Here is a 13,829-nt window from a genome sequence, read left to right as displayed (position 1 = left end):
TTTCCTGCCCCCACACAACTTCAGCTGATAATATCAATAAGTAGGCGGCAATGAAAGCCGACTTCAGACGGCTTTCCTGCCCCTACACTACTTCAGCTGATAACATCAATTAGTAGACAGCTATTAAAGCCGACTTCAGACGGCTTTCATGCCCCCACACAACTTCAGCTGATAACATCAATTTGCAGGCGGCTATTAAAGCCGACTTCAGACGGCTTTCCTGCCCCTACACAACTTCAGCTGATAACATCAATAAGCAGGAGGGTGTGAAAGCCGACTTTGGAGTGGGCTTTACTGCCCCTGCACTGCTTGTTTTAGGCAGTATCACACAGGATAGGATTAGATACACAACCCGTCAGGCAGTATCACACAGGATAGGATTAGATACACAACCCGTCAGGCAGTATCACACAGGATAGGATTAGATACACAACTCTTTAGGCAGTATCACACAGGATAGGATTAGATACACAACCCTTTAGGCCGTATCATACAGGATAGGATTAGATACACAACCCGTCAGGCAGTATCACACAGGATAGGATTAGATACACAACTCTTTAAGCAGTATCACACAGGATAGGATTAGATACACAACTCTTTAGGCAGTATCACACAGGATAGGATTAGATACACAACCCTTTAGGCCGTATCATACAGGATAGGATTAGATACACAACCCGTCAGGCAGTATCACACAGGATAGGATTAGATACACAACTCTTTAGGCAGTATCACACAGGATAGGATTAGATACACAACCCTTTAGGCAGTATCATACAGGATAGGATTAGATACACAACCCGTCAGGCAGTATCACACAGGATAGGATTAGATACACAACTCTTTAGGCAGTATCACACAGGATAGGATTAGATACACAACCCTTTAGGCAGTATCACACAGGATAGGATTAGATACACAACCCTTTAGGCAGTATCACACAGGATAGGATTAGATACACAACCCGTCAGGCAGTATCACACAGGATAGGATTAGATACACAACCCGTCAGGCAGTATCACACAGGATAGGATTAGATACACAACCCGTCAGGCAGTATCACACAGGATAGGATTAGATACACAACTCTTTAGGCAGTATCACACAGGATAGGATTAGATACACAACCCTTTAGGCAGTATCATACAGGATAGGATTAGATACACAACCCTTTAGGCAGTATCACACAGGATAGGATTAGATACACAACCCGTCAGGCAGTATCACACAGGATAGGATTAGATACACAACCCGTCAGGCAGTATCACACAGGATAGGATTAGATACACAACCCGTCAGGCAGTATCACACAGGATAGGATTAGATACACAACTCTTTAGGCAGTATCACACAGGATAGGATTAGATACACAACCCTTTAGGCAGTATCATACAGGATAGGATTAGATACACAACCCGTCAGGCAGTATCACACAGGATAGGATTAGATACACAACCCTTTAGGCAATATCACACAGGATAGGATTAGATACACAACCCGTCAGGCAGTATCACACAGGATAGGATTAGATACACAACCCTTTAGGCAGTATCATACAGGATAGGATTAGATACACAACCCGTCAGGCAGTATCACACAGGATAGGATTAGATACACAACCCTTTAGGCAATATCACACAGGATAGGATTAGATACACAACCCGTCAGGCAGTATCACACAGGATAGGATTAGATACACAACCCTTTAGGCAGTATCACACAGGATAGGATTAGATACACAACCCGTCAGGCAGTATCACACAGGATAGGATTAGATACACAACCCGTCAGGCAGTATCACACAGGATAGGATTAGATACACAACCCTTTAGGCAGTATCACACAGGATAGGATTAGATACACAACCCGTCAGGCAGTATCACACAGGATAGGATTAGATACACAACCCGTCAGGCAGTATCACACAGGATAGGATTAGATGTAACAAAGTGTAGACAATAGTGGATATAAACTAATTTTTTTTTTATAAAAATATAAAAAATATAACCAACCAAATAATATCAACTACATAACAAAAAATAAGTTATTGGCTGCCGTGACGGTCATGGGCTGCCACAAATCTTGCCAGCATCACTCCGTGCTGGTGGATCTCTTCACTCAGTCTCCGTTGTGACGCCAGGAGATCTTGTAGTGTTGGGATTTCTACGGAGGTAATAGTTAAACTTAAAAGTCCAATAATTCTGTACATTCATCAAATTAAGGCTATGTGTCCACGATGCACCACTCCCGGGTACCATCCGCACATTAGAACGCGCTAATTACGCAAGTACAGATGCAGTATTGCGGAATTGGCGCATTATAATGCAAGTCAATGGCGGCGCAAAAAAACCACCTTATGCAAAATAATTGGTAGTGCTGCGTTTTTTTCCGCAATGATAATGTGCAGCGGAAATTTCCGCAGCATGTGCACAGCACATGCGGATTATCATTGGGGAACATGGCAGACCTTCTACCATGCGCTTTTAATGGGTTTCCACAGCAGCAAAAACGCTGCAGAAACACCTTAAAAAACGCATCGTGGGCACACAGCCTATCAGGTACATGTTTGGTATTTAACACTTACGGTTTTCAGGTTGCTCGGATGATGACGAGCTTAAGGACCACCCGGATCCCCTGGCACCACCGGCTAGAGAAAGACACAACACTTAATAGTACATGACAGCCCTATACTTTCCAAGTTGTATGGACTGTATTTTATGTCAAAGCATTACCGAAAGATGAAGCTGCACCTATATCACGGAGTGATGCTGGCGAGCTGGCAGAGGAATGCTGCTGGGGCTCCAGGGCTGGAGGTGACTCCCTTGGGGGCTCTGGGGCTGCAGGCGCTGGAAAACAAATAACATTAGATACCTAAGGTGATTGCAGTTGTAACTAATGTGCTGCCATATATTGTGTTAACATATTTTAAAACCACTCACCACGGCGGGGCAGGGTCCGTGACCGGATGCTGACGATTCGGTCGGCAGACCTATATTTCAGGTCCGCCAGCTTTTTACGGATTTGGGTAGCAGAGCGCTGCACCCCAAATCTGCGGACCAGGCCCCGACCGATCCTCTGCAGCACCGCCTGTTTATGGAGCACTGGATGCTCAGAGTGCACATGGCACTCATAATCAAGTGCATCCAGGTGCTCCACAAGGTAGCACACCTCAGCATCACCCCAAGGAGATGCCCTGACCCTGGATGCCATAATGCTCTTAATAAGCTAGGCCGCAACTACGTCGTTAGACCCGCCCACGACGCATGAACGTCGGTAACCACGCCCACGACGCATGAACGTCGCCAATAAACCCGCGGTTTATTAGAGAACCCTATTATGACTTGAATTATTAGCGTGTCGGACTAGAGACGCTGTATTGATAATGCGACGTCTGTAGAACGCAGCAGTGTCTCTATTGTGACGGTCACACAGGAATACTGGTGTTTAGGTGGTTTTATGTAGAAATATGTATCTATATTTTTATGTAGGTATGCATACTTCTGTGTCTGTGAGTATGTGTGTGTATATCTGGTTATCTGTATATAAGTGTGGATATGGGTGTAGATTTTTATGTATCTGAATATGTATGTGTATATGGATGTGTATATGGATGTATACAGACGAGTACAACAGTGGCGTACCACCATTGGTGGCAGGCCACATAACTGCTATGGGGCCCGTGGCCGTAGGGGGCCCGTGAGCCAGCGGACCCCATAGCAGTCTCCCCCATTCTGGAGTAGTAAGTTTGTATTTATATATTTTTGTAAATCAGTCAGTACTGATAATACTGGAGGACTGGGGCTGCCTTTTACCCTATGGGGGGCTGCATTATACTGTGTGTTCTCCCATCCTGGTATACAGGGCTGCGGAGTCGATAAGCCAAACCGACTCCTCAATTTCCATTACTCAATTTCCATCACATTTTTATGGGGCTATGAAAGAGTAATTTAGGAGTTCAGAAAGGAAGAAAGGCTGGAAGGTTGTGGGATCTGCTCTTCTGTGTCCCCAACAATTATTTTTTTTTTTTTTTTTTTTTTTTGTGGGGGGGGTCCCAATTATAACTTCTGCTATGAGCTCCCATGATTCCTATGTCCGCCCCTGGAGTACACGTATGTGTATACGGGCCCTTACTATTGAAACAATGATATACAAATCTTTTGCAAAGTTAAACACAGTTTATTACACAAATCAATACAAAACTGAAAGTAGTGTATAATTGTCAGTAGTTGCCCACTATAAGTTCTGATGTTGCCAAGTAACAGCACCAGGACCGTTAAAATACTGGCAGTAGTTGTCGCGGCTGGTTTTCGCATCCTGGGTGTTTCTGCCATATCCCACTGGTTGAAGGCCTGCAATTACAGGATTGTTTGCACGCCATTCACCGAGCTCCACTTCCCCATTGGCTAGGTCCACAGAGTCCACGAAGCCAGGCGGACAGTACGTAATTGCATCACGTCGACGAAGAAAGTTGTGAAGTGTGCAACAGGCCAAAACAACAGAGTCTATTGATGTAAGCTTCATGTTAATTGGCGTGTGAAAAACTCTGAAGCGGTTGGCCATGATACCGAAGGCATTTTCGACAACACGACGTGCCCTTGACAAACGATAATTGAAAATTCTTCTTTCCTGGGTAAGACTTTTTTGGGGGAACGGTTTAATAAGATTGGGATGAAGTGGGAAGGCTTCATCGCCGACAAAAACAAAATTAAGGTTACCTGTAGTCTCTGAGTTGGGAGGCAAGTGTAGGTCACAGTTGTCCAATCGCTCTCCAAAAAGTGTGTGCTCTAAAACACCACCATCAGAAACCCTGCCGTTCATGCCAACATCTACATTTATAAATTCGTAATTGGCATTAACAAGGGCCATCATGATGATGCTGAAATAGCCCTTATAATTATAAAAATAGGATCCGCTATTTGGTGGCTGAGTGATTCGGACATGTTTCCCGTCCAAAGCCCCACCACAGTTAGGGAACTGCCACAGCTGCTCAAAATCAGAGGCAATCTTTTTCCATTCCTCCTCCGTGTTGGGAAACTGTATGTAACTACGTAGACTGTGGTAAATTGCATTACATGTCTCCGGGATTAGAACACTGAGCATGGGCCTGGAAATGGCTGCAGAAAAATGCAAGTCTTGGAATGAGCGTCCGGTGGCCAGGAATCTCAGTGTGACTGCCAATCTTTCATCTGCCGGAATGGCAGCACGCATCGCTGTATCCTTCCGTTGAATACGTGGCGTAACTCGTTCCAATAACTCTTTAAAAGATTCCTCTGACATCCTCAGATAGTTGCGGAAATCATGAGGATTCTTCTCCTGAAGCTCTCTTACAAGTTGCATGTGGGACAATTCAGACCTCTTCTGCAGCCACTCTCTGGTCCACATGCGACGCTTTCGTTTGGAACGCCTCTGTAGCTCTCGTGCCTCATCTTGACGCCGAGCTTCCTCAACCAGCAATGCAGCAACCACAATAGCACACTGCCCGTCGTCCATGATGTGCAAACTGCAAACATAACATGAAAAGATGAGAACACTTTCAACAAAACAATTAACACAAGTATTGAAACTGTATATAAAAAATATCATGGAAAACCATATTCCATTCTGTTAGTGAGCATGACAGAAAATGCGCTATGTGGGTGCATGTGCACGAGACCCCTAAAATATCTGCCCATGCAAAAGCATACATATATATATATATATATACAAATAGAAGCCAAGCCCTCCCTCCCTGAAAAGCAAAGATAACAGATAATTAGTAAATGTGATAAAAGAATAAAAATGGAAACGCATCTGAGACCTCAAACAATACCTACCTTACTAAAGATGTCTGATATGTTCAAAGCGGAGTCACAGCTGGAGAACGCTGCAATGATCCGCAAAAATCAGCACTAGTCCAATGAACGGATATTAGCAGCCCGGAGAACTCTGGTAGGATCTGCAATAAAGCACGAGGTCAGAAACAAAGGACGGAATCGCTATTCTGTTGCCTTCTTTATGCGCGTCCGGAAATGAGAACGCCGTAGCGACCACCAATCGGGGACGAGGGGCGCGGAATAGTCCAATTTATACACGCCTACGTGTCTCAGTTCTGAATCGCTGGACGAGGTCGTTGGCTAGGTGTCAAATACAGCGATGCACACTGCCCAGCGGGAGTGCAACGACCCAGGAATGGTCCAGGGAGCTTTGTAACGATCAACGATCTCGCAGCAGGGGCCTGATCGTTGCTACCGGTCAAACGTAGCGAGATCGCTAGCGATGTCACTGTTGCGTCACAAAACCCGTGACGTATCAACGATCTCGCTAGCGATCTCGTTATGTGTGACAGGGCCTTAACCAGACCAGCTTTGTGTAAACAATTCAGTGAGATAGATGCAATAAAGGAGCTTTATATGGGTAGTCGGATTTTGCCTAATTTTTTTTTTTTTATGTGTGTGTTTTTAGGTTAAAACATGTCAAAGACAACAACAAATTTATCACCAGATGTCAGGAAGCTTATTATTCTGAGAGTAAAGTCAGGTAAAAGCCAAAAAGATGTAGCTATGGAATTCAACTGTTCTCAGAGTCAAGTATCATGTATATAAAAGAAAGAAAAAGAAGGTTATGGAACATGCGACAAACCTAGAAGTGGACGACGATGGAAAACTTCATCCAGAGTTGATCACATTATTAAGAAAAAGTCAGTATCTGATGTCCAAAAAACAACTGCTGTACAGATTTCTCACAAAATAAACAAAGAGTATGGGGTCAAAGTGAGTCGCCAAACTGTGGTGCGATGGCTAAGAGCAGTAGGGTTGAATGCATGAGTTCCAGTCAAGAAGCCTTTCATCTCTGCAAAGAACTGGAAGGTCCGACTTTAGCTTGCCAAAGAACACAGGCAATGGAAAGAGACAGATTGATCTAAGGTGTTGTGGTTGGATTAATCCAAGTTCAATCTATTTGGTAGTGATGGTAAGCACTATATATACCACCCAATTGGAAAATGTAATGATCTAAGGTACCAAACACCTACAGTGAAACATGGTGGTGGCAATGTCATGGTTTGGGGCTGCTTTTCTGCATCTGCCATTGGCCCTCTGCATAGAATTGATTGAAATATGAATGCTACCGTGAACAGGGATATACTAGAGAATGTAATGCTGCCACATGGTGATACAAAAGTAGGCAGGGGATGGAGATTCCAGCAAGACAATGATCCCAAGCACACATCCAATTTAGTCAAAAATTGGTTAGCAAAGAAAAATGTTCACCTTTTGCAATGGCCAAGCCAAATACCTGATTTAAGCCCTATAGAGCACCTTTAGGATGAGTTAGGGTGATGAGTTGGGGCTGGTACCGGTAGCAATACAGATGAATTGTTTGCAGATTTTCAAATGGAATGGACCAAGAGCCCTCAAGATGTATTGAATACTCTAGTGGCTTTAATGCCCCGCCGGTGTGGTGCAGTAATTAAAGCAAGAGGTTATGCTACAAAATAGTAAGTTATGGCATTGCAAATAATGAATAGTATATGCAAAACTTTTGGCAGTCAGTTTTCATTAATTAAATGAGCATACCTATATTCAATAGCATTTTGGTTAAAAGTAAGGTCTTACATGATGACAACTTCATGCACATCCAATTCATCACCAGGAAAATGGCATCACAACAACCAGACAGAAGTAATCACACTTAAAAAAAAAATCCAAAACTTTTGGTCACCACTGTAGATAACATTACAAAATATAATAGAATAATGACCAGCAGGTAGTAGTAGAACCACACTAAACCATGTACAACAAATATAATTGTGAATAGATAAATGTGAATATTGTAGAACCTGGTAGGAAAATAGCTGACATTAGGAATAATGATATGGCTCCTAAATTAAGTAAATAGCAGAAACCATTGTTTCCATTTCTTTTGCTAGCAATGTAAGTCTCAAAATTTTGACCTGAAGAGAACCTCTAATATGTTTCTATAACAGGACTTGCATTTTGCAACAAGAGTATTCCAATCTCTTCCTACATTATCACCCATAGGGCATATTTTTCAAATATCTACACAATTTAATACTGAGATCATTAATACTGTTTTCTTACACATGTTACTTTATCCTTAGTAAAGTAAAAATGTGTATTGGAAAAGGATTTTGAGGCGGCTTTAAAGGTTTTAAAGGACACGTACACATCCTAAACAATTTAGGGCACATGTGGCGCCCCTGAGGATTCGGTCACCACAGAGGTGTTGCATCTAAGCCAGAGATGTGGCATCTCACTCTCAGGTAAGGAAGGAGTACAGCTCAGGACCCTAACACCTGCAACACACACCTCCAGGCAAACAGGGGAGGGCAAGATGCCTCTGCTCCTTGCTGAGCCCTTCCCTTGGCTGGAGTGGGGGGAATCCAGAGAGGGGGGAACCATGTAGTGGGTGTAGGTGGAGTAAGCAGCTCAGAGGAGCACAGGAGAAGGAGATATAAAATGGGAAGCCATTTTAGAAAGACAGATTAGTCAGAGGAGGAAACTGAAAGGAGCAGAGGCTCTGCAGGAGCTCTGCTCCAGAGGCGGGCCTAGACAGTGAGGCCCAAGTCTGAGAGGAAGGAGAGAAGAGAGGAGAGGGAGCAGGAAGGCTCCGGGAACAGAAGAAAGGACCCTAGGGGTATGGGCCATGCAGAAGGCCACCCGTACGCCCGCATCTACCGGGAGGTGGAGGGGTCAGGCTGCATAAAGGGAACCGGATCCCTCAGCTAGCGAAAGACTGTACATCTTAACTTGAAACTGGAGGCTGCAGTATTTCATGTCCTGTAGCCAACATTCCATACCAGTCACCCCAGGAAGGTAGCTATATAGGACCCAGGGGACGGAACAGACGTCGCCCGCCAAGGTCCGCAGGTACTGGACTGGGACACTTGTTATGAGGTTCAGGGAGACAGCCAGAGAGAAGACACAGAAGGGGGTCCTGCTATGTACTCCGGAGTTACCTGGGGGTGGATTGAGCCCCTCACTGAGTAAACGTAGCACGGCACGGGAAGTTGCTTTGACGTCTGTAACTTGGACTGCAATATCCGTTAGTAAAGACCCAGAGGACTGCACCACCTTGTCTCTGTGCTTCTTGTTGCACCATCACTCCCTGCACTACAACGCCCAGCACAACCAACATCATCTACACTGCCCTGAAGCTAGCTCTTCCTGTGGAGAGCCACACCATCACTGCTGCAGTAACATCAGCTTCAGAGGACTGCTACGCAGCAGCGGCTCCCTTTAGCCGCATTCCACAGGTGGCGTCACGAACTCTATAAAAACTCTATAAATCCCCTATACATAACCCCTTTTATTGACCTCCCTGAGTCACGGACCGGGTCACCGCCACTGTGACATCCCCCCAGCATCTACCGGCCCGGCACTGGGTGCCCCATGGCCCAGCGGGCTGGTCACACACACCCTAAGCTTTATCAAGGCATCAATTCTAAACTCTTGATTCGAAACATGAAACAGTTATCAATATTTATTTTTAAGTAATAAAATAATAGGGAATATAAGAGCCCATCTACTTAATTGCTTTTCATATAATCTATCAGTTCATAGAGAGGATCCTTTGTTCGGGATTCCGATATCATGGATAGAAAGTGCATAAAGAGTCTCTCTGGAGGACTTTTTGCTGTCCTGCATCACATAGACAACACATTGTTACAAATGAGCACTGTACAATGCATAATTTCTCCTCTTGTGGCACTCAAGGGAAAAATAACACTTATTGCCAATTTTTCCACAGATTACATAACCTCTAAGTATCAAGAGTCTGGAATCAAATTACCAGTGATATGATTTTAACTTTTTCAATAATGCTGTTTACATTCTGATATACCAGTTGTGAAAAGCTCATGAATTAGGATCAACCCCTTGTGAATTTAGAGCCATAGATTGGAAAATACTATTCTGCGAGAAAAGATACCAACCTATAATGTTTTAATAACAAAGTGAGTGAACAGGGAGAGCACTTTTTTGGAATCCAGATTTTTATACCTTTCTGCTCTAGATTTGATTTGACTATTGCCTCTTATTCTTAATTTCAGTTTAAACACTGTTTTAGAACTATCCAATACAGCAATGACTAGTAAAATTGAGCAAATCTCCCGATTTGGTCTAATTTCTTAATTCAGTGGAGGAGGGGTCGAGGGATTTGATGGACATAGAATAAATTCATCCAGTTAATTTGGTTAGAATAAAAAAAATTATATTCACCTCGACTTGACCCTGCATCTGTCCTGCCAACAATCATCCAATTAGCTCTTCTATCTTCTGTCATCTTTTTTCTATCTACCTTTTGGCCTGATCTTCCATTTAGTAGGCATCAGGCTGCCGCATGAGAAGTGATGCATGTCAGCTATGTGCATAGCGCTGTATATGACTGCAACATACATCTTCGGGATAGTGCTAAGTAAATGGAAGATCCAGCAGGAAAGAAGAAAGAAGATAGAAGAACTGATCAGAGAACTGGCAAGAGAGAGACAAGAAAGGAAAGATCAGAGGAGAGGTAGATATAAGATTTGTAACCCCTTCCCAACCCTTTACAATCTAGAAAATTGGCGGGTGACCAGTCATCATTTTATTGGATTGCAAAATTATTCATTATTCAATTATTCGCAAAAGCTACAAAAGTGATATGTTATACTTCTATTTGCAGAGTATGACTTTTAACCCCTTCCAACTCTTTTACTTACTATTATGTCATGGAATAGGTCCAGGTGTATGGATCTGCCTCAGAAGCTGAGCCCAAACTACACATCAGATCTAGCTACAATCAATGCAGTTTAACCCCTTAAATACCACTGTTAATCTGTGACAGTAGTGTGAACCTGGCTTGGATGTCCATTTGTGTGCCCACTGGCCTTCCCGCAATGTGATTAGTGGGTCAATGATTGGTCAGGGTCTGTTGAATGCCCCTGACTACATGACAATACTGTAGTATTACAGTAAGTACAACAAGTAATCAAACAATCGCAGGTTCAAGCTCCCTATAGAGAAAAGTTAAAAACGTTTTTTTAAAAATTATTCATATAAAAACTAACCATTAGTGTTGAGCGAGTATGTTCTGTCCGAGTATGCTCGGGCCGAGCTCCGAGTATTTAAAGCTGCTCGGTGATATGGTTGAATCTCTCCTGTGTGCATGATTTGCAACTGTTTGACAGTTTTAGTACATGTAAGGAATGTGTAAGAAATAGACATTCCTTACATGTACTAAAACTGTCAAACAGTTGCAAATCATGCACACGGGAGCGATTCAACCATATCACCGAGCAGCTATATATACTCGGAGCTCGGCCCGAGCATACTCGGCGAAAGGGTTAATAGAACATACTCGCTCAACACTACTAACCATCATTAACCCTTTTCTCCATCCAAACATTAACAAATGAAAAAAATGTAAAATAAAAATATTCACTATTGCCACAATTATAAGTCCAATCTATAAAAAAATATCATTATTTAAACCATAATATAAATGCTATAGAATGAAAAAATAAAAAATGCCTCAAATTGTTGTTTTTTGGCTGCCCCGCCTCCCTCCAAAAATTCAATAAATATTGATGAAAACATTGTTTTGTACCCCAAATTTGTAACATTAAAAACTACATATAAGAATTCAAAAAGCAAGCTCTCAGCTCCATTGATAGAGAAATAAAAACTATGCGTATTGATTTTGTTTTTTGCACCATTTCACTATATTTAGAACTTTTTTACTATTCTTCAGTACTTTATAAAAGTTAATGGTGTAGTTCAAACTCATCTAACAAACAAAGCCCATGGAAAAATAAAAAAGTTATGGCTTTTGTAAGAAAGGGAAGTAAAAACAAAAAAATAAAAACAAAAAATCTCTGTGTCCTTAAATGGTTAAATTGATATGATAATTGATTTAACAGCATTATGATCTCCATCATCAATACTAAATTACTGATGCATGAACTTCAGTTTTGACTGTGAAAAACTAAAATTCCAATTTCTGCAGTTATCCAAAATGACTTAAATATACTATACATGCCCTAGGGGCCAATTCATAAAGATTAGCGTACTGCATCCCAGTCTTAATGAAGAATTTGCTGAAGCACTAAGCATTGAATTCATGAAGAGGTGCATACCATCGTCTTAGTGATATGTGTCTCCATGCGCCTCACCAGGAATGCTTCTCCAGTCAGTAGTTTTTATGATATACAAAATGCTAGCATTTTTAATGAATTGTATGAACGTACATGGCTACTCCTGTCTCATCTTGGCTCATTCTAGCTCTGCCCACTTTGGTGGAGCGGCCTCAAAAGGTCGTGAAAATGCAAAAAGTCACAACATTTTTGTACAACTGTACATTGCTCAAAAATTGTGCGACTTTTACACCAGTTTTCTATGATAAAAGTTTTGGTAAATCAGCCCCTTAGTTTCTTCACTAATACAGTGGCTTGCAAAAGTATTTGCACCCCTTTGGCTTTTTACCTATTTTATTACTTTACAACCTGTGTTTAAATATTTTTGTAATCCGATTTGTGTGTGAAGCTTTAGCACTAAATAGTCTGTTTTAAAGTGAAGTGAGAGAAATATAGGCATAAGTTAAATATTTGGGATCAAATAACTAAAAATTGTGCATGTGTATTCATTCCTTTTGTGATGAAGCCCCTAAACATTTCTGGTGCAAGCAATTACCTTCATAAGTCACATCCTTAGTGAAACGAAGCCAGCTGTGTGTAATCTACCATATTTTTCGGACTATAAGACGCACTTTTTTCCTCCAAAATTTTGGAGGAAAGTGGGGGGTGCGTCTTATAGTCAAAACTATACACTGTCCGTACTTTATACTGTGGGTGGTGGAGGGTGCGGGGGGAACATCAGTGGTGGATTAGTGGTGCACAGGAGGCAGCAGCCTCCTGCTGCAGCCTAGCTGTGCCAGCTGCTAAAGAAAATAAATGTTCACTGCTCCCCACGCCCATGGGCGTGGAGAGCAATGAATATTCATTATCTTTAATAGTACGCACACTGTACACGCAGCGCGGCTCCTGCTGTGCTTGGCGGTCTGTGTGTCTGCTATTAAAGACCATGAATATTCACTACAATCCACTCCCATGGGTTGGAGTGAATATTCATGGTCTTTAATAGCGGGCACACAGACCGCAGAGCGGCAAAAGGAGCCACGCTGCAGGTACAGTGTGCACGCTATTAAAGAGAGTGAATGGTCACTGCTTCCCACGCACACAGTTCCGGCAAGGAGAGCAGTGACTATTCCGGCACAGCATCTCACAGTGTGAGGGCGCATGGCAGGGACGCCATGCATGGCTCACATAGTGAGTTTCGACAGCAGAGCGGGACGAAGCGCTGGAAAAGAGAGAGGAGGTGAGTACAATTGTTTATTTTGTTTGTGGGCAGCATGATGGGGATTAAGGGGTGCCAAGCATACCAGGATGGAGAGGTAGCAAGCATAACAGGATGGGGATCAGGGGGTGCCTTGTATACCAGGATGGGGATCAGGGTGTGTCATGCATACCAGGATGGGGGATCAAAGGGTGCCAAGAATACCAGGATCAAGGGATCAGAGGGTGCCAAGCATACCAGGATCAAGGTGTGCCAAGCATACCAGGATTAAGGGGTGCCATGCATCCCAGGATCAAGGGGTGCCATGCATACCAGGATCAAGGGGTGCCATGCATACCAGGATGGGAATCAAGGTGTGCCATGCATACCAGGATGGGGGATCAAGGGGTGTCATGCATATCAGGATGGGGGATCAAGGGGTGCCATGCATACCAGGATGGGGGATCAAGGGGTGCCATGTGTACCAGGATCAAGGGGTGCCATGCATACCAGGATGAG

The 13,829-nt window shown here is 43.1% G+C and overlaps 1 protein-coding gene across 2 annotated transcripts in view; it reads right to left on the bottom strand.

Moving 5' to 3' along the window:
* Positions 1-13,829, bottom strand: part of GRID2 (glutamate ionotropic receptor delta type subunit 2) — a 1,987,749-nt gene that overhangs the window by 653,530 nt on the left and 1,320,390 nt on the right. The gene's annotated exons all lie outside the window — the stretch shown is intronic.

The sequence above is a fragment of the Phyllobates terribilis genome, unplaced genomic scaffold (assembly GCF_046119375.1).
Source record: "Phyllobates terribilis strain yellow unplaced genomic scaffold, ASM4611937v1 Scaffold_1__5_contigs__length_1240528914, whole genome shotgun sequence".
Taxonomy (NCBI): domain Eukaryota; kingdom Metazoa; phylum Chordata; class Amphibia; order Anura; family Dendrobatidae; genus Phyllobates; species Phyllobates terribilis.
This window is presented reverse-complemented; position numbering and strand designations above follow the sequence as displayed.